Source organism: Pinus tabuliformis, chromosome J, assembly GCF_031772625.1.
Source record: "Pinus tabuliformis cultivar Carrire ecotype Pingquan chromosome J, CPIR1, whole genome shotgun sequence".
Taxonomy (NCBI): Eukaryota; Viridiplantae; Streptophyta; class Pinopsida; order Pinales; family Pinaceae; genus Pinus; species Pinus tabuliformis.
In genome coordinates, this window is record NC_142295.1 from 1,504,419,194 (window position 1) to 1,504,429,532 (window position 10,339).

Below are 10,339 nucleotides of genomic sequence, written 5' to 3' on the forward strand. Positions count from 1 at the left end.
TCATGACATGGACTAACTGCATCTCGTGGATCCTTATCTTTAGTGATGCGATCATTGACTAACATTTGCAGATTTTGATGTAACGACAATCGTGATTCCCAACATATACAAATCTCTATTCTTATTTATTAAATAAACTCTGATTATATCTTTCTTATTTTTTAATTAAATAAACACAACTTTTACAACTTTTTACTTGATTTCATAACATAATAATTAAATATCCGATCACTATTTTTAAAAGATAATTATAAATATGATGATCTTGTTGATTGTAAATGTGATTAAATAAATTATTAAAAATGTCATAATCATAGTTTTCTTTTCCAGATTCATTAATCAAGAAGCATCATAGATTTAATAAACTATCAAAAATGTCATAAACATAGTTTTCTTTTCAACATTGATTAATCAAGAAGCATCATAGGTTAAATTGATTCCAAGGTGGGCAATGAGAGAAATCTCCGAAATCTTTGTAGCCAAATTTAAGCAAGTGGCAATCCACGTGTTAAGCATTTAATTGCCTTCCAGGTGTAGATATCTATAAATGGCCTCATGTTAAATTCAGTGGACATATCACATCGATTGGTCTTGTGGATGTTTTGTTGGAAGCGTCAGCAGATAAAAATTTAGGGTTCCAAATCACGCGAAACATATAAAATGCGTACTCTATGTATATTATTTATTGGGGCACACAAGCGTTGATGGATTCTCTGCATATTTAGATTTCAATGGCTTTGCATAAAATATGATAATCGTGATATTGATATGCGAACTACTCCATGACTGTTAGGTTGGAGATCATTATTGCGTGATTCTGTGTCTATTGCTATTACAAATTCAACCGTCTGTCTAGGGAGCTTTGAGTGATAATGGTGATAGAATTGCAGGGTTCTGCGTGGCCAGTTCATGCATGCCCATACTTTTATTTTAAACTTGCTACTGTTATTCTTCTTGCCGTGGTGACGGCATGGGGTTTCTTATTCCGGGGAAGAAAACAGAAGCTTCCGCCGGGGCCTTTTCAGTGGCCGATTGTTGGAAACCTTCACATGATGGGAGAGCTTCCACACCAAGCAATTACAGCTCTCTCTATGAAGTACGGGCCTCTCATGTCTCTCCGCCTCGGCTCCTATCTTACTTTGGTCGTCTCTTCTCCAGATGTGGCTGAGGAGTTCCTGAAGATTCATGATCTGGCTTTCGCCAGCAGACCTCCAACCATCGGTACGAAGTACTTGTGGTATAATTCCTCCGACGTCACATTTTCTCCCTATGGCCCTTACTGGAGGCAGATGCGTAAAATCTGTGTGTTACAGTTGCTGAGCTCAAGACGCATAGATTCCTTCCGCCACATAAGAGAAGAGGAAGTCTCTGCTATGATTCGCTCTATTGCTAATTCGGATCTACATCCTGTGAACATTAGCAGGGCCGTGTCAGCCCTTGGGATTGATATAATCTGCAGGATGGCCTTCGGTAAAAAGTACTGTGACCAAGACCTAATTGGTGGCATTGGGATCAACTCAATGATAAAGGAAACGTTTGTACTAGCAGGGTCTTTGAACATGGGAGATTTCATACCATACTTGGCATGGATGGATCTTCAAGGTCTCAACCGTCGATTGAAGAACATACACAAGATCCAAGACGACTTGTTAGAGAAGATACTAGAGGAACACGCTTCGCCACCGCAGAATAACCCCAACTAAATGCCAGATCTCGTGGATGTTTTGCTCGCGGCCTCTGCGGATGAAGATATGGAGTTCCAAATTACTCGAGACAATATAAAATCTGTCATCTATGTATAGATTCTCCCTGCAATTATTAGATTTCAATGACTTAAATCAAATATGAAATGATGATTATATCTTGACATTTGTTTTGTTGGCAGGATATCTTGTCCGCTGGTTCGGACACGTCGTCTGGAAGCATAGAGTGGGCAATGTCCGAACTGCTGAGAAACCCTCCAGTTCTGAAGAAGCTTCAGGACGAGCTGGAACGCGTAGTTGGAATTGGGCGTATGGTACATGAATTCGATCTGCCTGGTCTCGTTTATTTACAAGCTGTGGTGAAAGAAACGTTACGACTCCACCCACCTGCGCCGCTTTCCCTTCCCCACGTATCTGTGGAGGATCGCACTGTGTTGGGCTATGAAATTCCTCGGGGAACTCGCCTTTTAGTGAATTTATGGGCAATTGGAAGGAGCCCGAAGTCATGGGGGGAAGATGCTGAATGTTTCCGGCCAGAGAGATTCATGGACGTAGGGTTCCTGGATGCAAAAGTGCAAAACTTTGAGTGGATTCCATTTGGAGCCGGAAGGAGAGGATGCCCCGGACAGCAATTGGGAACGCTTGTTGTAGAGTTTGCCGTGGCGCAGCTCACTCACTGTTTCAACTGGAGGCTCCTCGATGAGCAAAAAATGGATATGTCTGAAAAGAATAATGGACTTACCATTTCAAGGGCGCATGAACTCTTGGCATTTCCAACTCCTCGATTTCCGATACTGTAGTTCGTAAGATATATGCGTATCGACTCGTTTATCGTGATCTGGATTGTATTCAACTTAGGCAGAGAGCCTGTGGAAATACAAACCCGTGGTCCTTTTCCTTGGCGTTTGTCGACAACCCTTATCCCCATTGCAGACTCTCTTTACTTAGAGTAAGCGGCTTTGCGGACCCACTTCTCTCAATGTTGATATATATATTTAATTAGTTTTTATTTCTCATATTTTTGATATATATATTTAATTAGTTTTTATTTCTCATATTTTATCAAGGTAATTGATAACTTCTGTATTTTACCTTATTTTTATTTTTAGATTTTTAATTAATCCAATTTCAAATACTAATTCTGAGATCAAATTTGAAAATGAAAATTAATACTACATATTTGTAAATGTAAATTATACTAAAAATATATTTTCAGAAGATGTAAGATTTCAGTTATTCATTTTTTTTGAAATATAGAAAATGGGATATGGTTTTTTAAAGATCGGAGAAATTTTGATTGAAAAAATACTAGTAAGGTATTAAGAAAATTTTAGGATTTAGATTTTTTTTAAAGTAATTTTTTTTTCTTTAAAGTAAATTATTATAGTTTGATTTCTTTTTTTGTTTGTTAAAATTTAGTTTTTTCTATGTGCAATTGTGAATTAACAAATGACATGATTGATTCAAAATTTAACAAAATCTAATAAACTTAAATAGGGGTTACTAGAATCATTGAGTATTCTAGCCAATAATGTTTTTAAGATAAAATGGACTCTAACTAAAACACCAATGTTCTGGATTAGTATTCAAGATATTGAAAGCCTAAGCCTATTGTTGAGAACAAAAATGTACCATGGAATCCTTAGGATATAGGGTTGAGAAAAGTATAGATGCTTATATAAATATAATACTCAATGCAAGAAGAAACACATAAATGTTGGAAACTAGGTTAGTACAAGACGTGGAAGAAAAATATCAACTTTTAATGATATTACAAAATTAGGAGAGGGGCATTTTGAGAAGAAATATTTGATAAATTATCTACAACTATTAGGAATATGAAAGGAAACATAAATAAGTATAGAATGATACTTATGAGGAATATAGAACTTTCTACATTATTTTGTCTGGCATTTCCCAATGATATGGGGAATCTCACTCATGATATGAGTTTGTATAGATTAAATATTAAACTCACTTTTTATTAAGAAAATGAGAACCTTAACTAGCTTTACAAGAGCAAAGCTACTTCCAAAAATTAGGGAGAGAAAAAATCTATTGATCTAACAAATTAAGGTTTGTAAACAAAACAAGGAATTGGTTGTGAAAATATCTCAACCATTCCCAATAAAAAAACTCAACTGGCACCTAATATTAGATAATCAAAAGAGATTCAAAAAATGAATCCACAATGATATTATCTGAATCATAATAATTGGAGATGACAATACATACGCAAATCATAGGGATTAGAATCCTTATCATTTCTCCTGACCATAGGAGAATTGGTCTGAAATGCTATTAAGGGAGACAAAAAATGTGTTCTTATATACAATGCTTCTAATGATGATAAGGAATAAATTGATTTATGTTTGATGAAATTGGTGATTCAAAGTCATGGAACCTAAATCCATATATGATTAGATGAATTCTCAAAAGAAAATGAAATGAACTGCTAAAATACCACACAAAGTGATGTGATCCAAATGGAAAAACTTTTCAAGTAGAAAATACTTCAACAAAAATCTAGCATGCAGGAGTTGAGTCCCTAAGTAATTATAAAAAGAGGACATGGAAACACTGAAGGTATTATTGCATGATTGCAAGAATGCATAATGAAAAGGGAAAAATCACTCTCAAGGCTCTGTTAGAAAGAATCCAAAAATGTTGGTCGATGATGCCAAATGTGGACATCTTCCAATATGAATGGATTGTGGATTCTTAAAATTAAATGACAATGTTCCTTCCTTCAATTGTAAGATTCTAATATGAACCAATATACCAGTCACAGAACAACTAACCTCTAGGCCAAATACTAGTGCCACATAGATTGACTAGGAATCTATTCAAGGCCTAACATCAATTTGACCATAAGTACTAAATAATTGGCCATCCTACGGAAATATTTCCATCTACTGAGACACCTAAGTACCAAACCATAGTGTTCACTAGTTCGCTAGGAGGATAGTTTAGATATGGGATGTGTCCATGTCAATCTTGTATTCTTTATTCACCAACCAATAAATACATATAGCACAATAGTATTTCATCAAGGAACAATTAGAGGAGGAAAACCATATAGCTATATTTTACTACCTACTAGAAAAAACCTTGGAAGTTTGACTTAGAAATTATTATTACATAGTATGCCACATAGGGCTACAAAATATCAACAAAAGTGTTATGGGAAGTGACAAAATACAAATTTGTTCTCCCACTGATTTTCATGATAATCTTTGAAATTGGTCATCTATTGTATCTTAAATATGACACAACTTTAAGTTGAATTGCATCAATTTAGCACAAATTTTAAGAAATTCAGGCTATATACTATCATTTGGGTAGCAATGTCGATGAATTCTAGCTATTTTTTGGTAATTGGGTATAAATGAAATTGAATGATTAAATTACCAAGTTGCAAAGTTATAAATTCATACATAATTTGTAAGGTTATCAAAGGCCATACAAAGCTTGAATTGAACTATATGGCCACAAGTTGAGATTGAATTTGATTATACAATCATGACCACTCATTTGGATGAATTAGATGTTATATGATTGCAAATTGGGTAGATCAGATTGTTGCATAGCTTTAATTTGGCCAAAGGAGTTAAATTGCTACACTATAAAATCATGAATGAGCTAGAAAAAAAAACATACATTGTATTGTGATGAATAAAAAAACAAATATTACCTTCTATGATCATGAATCAATTAGGAAAAGTAAAATAATATGTTATATTGTTAAATTAAAATTTCCTACATTACACATTATAATACCTTTTTTTTCTTATATGGCTTTTAATTGAACTTGTAAATATGAAAGTTTGCTAGCTAAAATTGTGGTTTTTTTAGTTAAAGAAAATATAAAACTTATATGGCACCCTTATGATAAATTCCCTGGAAATTAAATGCAATTATGATGTATATAGAGGATATATGATAAAATCCATTTATGTGAAAATTATATGTGTACAATAGTTGGATTGATCTCTAGTTGATTGATATGGTCAATATAAGAGCTTAAATGTAGATTTAATATAAGAAAACGAATTCAAACATACATTGGATATATGTTACAAAAAAGACAAAAAATGGAAAAGAAAGGAACCCAAATCCAAGCCTACATAAGAAGAGCGATGGTACTAATGATCTGGGATTTCCTAATGGTGTGGAAAATTTGAGTCATATCCAGGTTTATACACATGATAGGTCCATAGAAACTCTAGCTAACTTGTTATTAAGTAAATTTAGAAAGGTTTATCAAGAAGTCTAATGGCATGTGGCTCCTCTCTGAGGATAATCTGTCGAAATAGAAACCAATATCGGGTTGACTCAATGTAGTGTTGAATGGCCTGAACGCTCTTAATATTTGTCTGGATTGCATTGTTTGAAGCTCCAATGGTAAACAAGCCCTGAAAGACCTAGAAGCCCCACACTTATTAATGACATTAAGGATGAAGATCAATGGGTTTGCTCCTAAGACCATTATCACTAGATCTCCTTATTGTTTGATTCCAATGGTATATGAGATGCCTCATAGTTCATCTCGGATAGAGAGTTATGGTAGATCAAAGGTTAAGGCCCCCATCTTGTGGTCATATTCCCCAACAAAAAGATGATGTGGAAACTCCTCATTGGATATTTATTTAACTAATGGGCACAGAAGGATTTTCATGAGTTATTATTCAATTATTATTATTAAATCAATTTCCCTTTAACTCCTTATCACCTACAATTTCTCCTTAAATTTTGATGGAGTAATATTTTTAATAACTTGAGTAGTTAGTAGAAATGTGGTTGCCCTCCCAACATAGTTCAATTTGTAGTATGATATCATAGGTCATAATGACTTTTTATTTTTTTTTGTTATAATGACTAAGTAGTATATATATATATATATATATATATATATATATATATATATATATATATATATATATATATATATATATATCAATACTTGAAAAAAATTAATTATTGATAAATATTATCTATTTACAATGTATTTCATTAAGTAGGTATTATTTTTATTTCCTTTTCCTCTAACTTCTTGTCACCTTACAATTTCTCCTTAAATTTTGATGTAATATTATTTTTAATAGTGTGGGTGGCTATCATCCGAACTTAGTTTAATTTATAATATGGCATCGAAACTCATAATGATCTTTTTTTTTGTAATGACTAAGTAGTCTATAATGCCTACATATTTTATGTAGAATATGCTTATGATATAGATGTGTGCATTCTTTTTCAATGCTTCATAAAATTTATTTATTAAAAAATAATATATATTTATAATATATTTCATTAATTAGGTATGATTATTAGTTTTATTAGTAAAGTTAGATATTTCACTATAATATTGCAATGATGATGTACTAATTCTTATCCAAAATGAAAAAGCTTCTAAATATTATAATACTTCTTCCATTTACTAATTTTTGTAAACTATTATAAGGGATAAAACCAAACTAAGTTAGCATTCTAATGAAAATGTTTCTAGCCACAAAAAATTCTTCACAATTTTTTTGAATAAAATATTCTAACTTAATTTAACAATGAATAAAAATGCAATCCATATATATATACACTCATCAATTCCAACACTCATTTTCAATTATAATTTTCCAATTTAATATTCGATTTATACATAATATATTATATGAGTTCATTAATAAATAATATATATATATATACTTAGTGTTGTTGCAACCACAGTCATGTTAGAGAAGAAAAACTAGGAATCTTTTAGGACTCGCTAGTTCAGGATTTTCTTTAAAACTTAATACATCAAACTAGTAAGTTATCCTATTCCACGGTATTCCCACCATGTCACTATTGTGATATTTCCATAGCTGAAGGTAATCAAGCTTTTATAGTATCTTGAGAAATGTTAATTAAATTAAAGTTATCGTCACTTAAAGAAAATTTATTCTTAAATATTTCTATTTTTAAAATTGTTAAATTTGGAAGTTAAATAATACTAGTTTACTTATAATTTAATAGAAATAATTAAAAATAATTGATATCATCAAATATTATGATACAAAATTACACTTATAATGAATTTTAAAGATTTATTCCCTCACTTTTATTGGAATGAAAATCCAAAAATAATGGCCAATAGAAAAAATACATACGGAGGAATTAATTCAACAAACAAAACAATAAAAATAACTTTAATATAATAGAATTCTTAGAAGTTTTCATATAGAAGGCCCACCAGATTCACACATACTATAACGGTATAAGATAATTGCCAGATTTAGAGTTATAAGAGAATATTTAAACTAGCACGTCTATCTCTACTTTTGGGTTACAGGTCTCGAAGATTCGCATTTGAAATTTCATGATACTTTGTGGGGATGGAGATTGCATGGAATGTTAACTGGTCTCTCCAAATCAATCTAACCACAGAGAAAAAGAATTATTTAACCAACAAAATTATAGATTAGGGTGTTAGATTCGAAAGGTGAACACTAAATTTTTGCTTTAATCTTTTTCAAGCTGAAACTACAAATAAATTAGAACACTAACCAAATTAATGAATTTAAAATATTAAGAAAATTAATGATATCTTTGTGCACATACTATAAAACAAGGAGTTGCAACAAGGAAAGCAAATACAAATTCAATGAAAAACAACATTACCTCTTATTTGATGCTAAGCGTCTTCTATGAGAGAGTTTACCCAAAAAATAACATGATAGATGTTGGTACATAAGTCAAACTTCTTAGGTTAGTTGTTCCACTTGAAGCTATCTAAAAAAAAAATAGATCCTACATTACCAACCATAGAATGAATAAATTCCTTAGCATTTATTTGTAAGTTTAGAGTATACATGTTTTAAATAAAACATTTGAAACTACCCTTGACATTTGAGATATGTAATACTCACCTTCATATGTTTGTATTTCTTTCATTATCTCATGTAGCATCTCTATCAAGCTCATTAGAAAATGTTTTTTTCCTTCTCGAACCCATGTGTTAGGGGAGGAAATTGTGCATATCTAGATGATGTATATGAGTTCTTACGAGTGACCATCCTCTCCAAGAGATCTCTTTCAATGCCAAGTGTACATCCAAATCCATCTTGCACTTGTTGGAAAGATGGAGCAGCTAGATGGTCCAACCCCAAGGTGGTTGATGTCAATGTTTTTTGAATTCACTTGCAACATATTCCATGCGTTTTTCTAAGAAGTGGAGATGTGACTCATCACCAGGTAACTACATAAGTGACTCAAAAATATCGCGAATATTTTGTGACATATTTTCTCGTTTCTGACTTGGATCAACATTAGTGGAAGAATCCATGGAAGCATTAGCATTATCATTTACCTACAAAGAAAAAAACAAATAGTCATAAAAATAGTAAAAGAGTGATAGAAAACATAAAATTCACCAAGTTATGAAATTATTACCATGACATTAACATAAGAATCCATGACAACATTAACATTATCATTTACCTACAAAGAGAAAAACAAATAGTCATAACAATAGTAAAATAGTGATATTAAACATAAAATTTAGGGAGTTATGAAATTATTACCATGCCATCAAGATCCAATTTATCCACACTTTCAAAGTCAAAATTTTCAGGTATTTGTGAATCACAATGACTATTATTTATTATTATTGATCTACATATTCAATTAGAAATACTCAAATCACCTGGTTTTGGGTTGTTGCATTGATTCTTGCTTCTAGATTTTCTTGTTCCAACCTCATTTTTTCCTCATTATGCTAACATTGATGACATGTTTTCAAATATAACCATTTTTCACCCAATTACAATCATACATAACAAAAATTGAACTTGAATGGCATACCATATATGATTTACCCATATCATGTTGGCTTTGCACCCATGCTATTGAAGAATCTGAGTAGTGCAGAGTCACATTAGAATCTGGAATAGATTGTTCCCTTAGCAATGAATGATATTTTATTTTCTCCACCTTATAGTTTCTATGGAAAACATTTTCCTTTGCACATTGACGCGACCAATAAAAAATGTGGTCGAGTGCACACAAGTGATGCACTAACCAATCCACTCGACGATGTGAAGCTAATCGTATTGACTTCAAAAGAACTTGTTTCAAATTTGAATGGTAGGACTCAATAGCTCCATTTGTTTCTTAACCATCATGCTTTAAGTGATGACAACATTTTTCCCACATTTATTATTAACACAAAGAAAGTATGTCAATTGTCAATACAAATATACCAAAAATATGAAAATTAAAGCTACATAAATTAAACCTATTTTGTCCAACCATCGTGCTGAAAAGTAATCAATGAAGGTGGTTTCCTCTTAGAAGTCATTCAGAAATTTGTTGGTCTCCTCAAGCCAATTTTGTAATGAGAATAATTTTGTAATCATCACGGTTGTAACTTCTCTTTTCGCTCTGTGTATTTAAATCAGAACAGAGATCAGAGAAGGGGAATTATGGATTCATGATTCATGATGGATGATTAGAGAGAGAGAATTAAATGGGTTAGTAGATTTGAGATAGGATAGGAGGAAAGGGGATGGATCTCTATTATTTCAAATTGTAATTTTGATTTACAGACTTGTGGTGCCAAGAGAACGTGATCATATTGTAATGTCACTCAAGTTCAATGATTA

General features: G+C 31.9%; 1 pseudogene across 1 annotated transcript; it reads left to right on the forward strand.

The window, feature by feature from the left end:
• The first annotated feature begins 686 nt into the window (after nucleotides 1–686).
• Nucleotides 687–2,671, forward strand: LOC149233148 (cytochrome P450 71AU50-like; annotated as a pseudogene). Its single transcript, XR_016247602.1, has 2 exons — nucleotides 687–1,796; nucleotides 1,886–2,671. The product of XR_016247602.1 is annotated as a cytochrome P450 71AU50-like (transcript).
• Nucleotides 2,672–10,339: the final 7,668 nt, after the last annotated feature.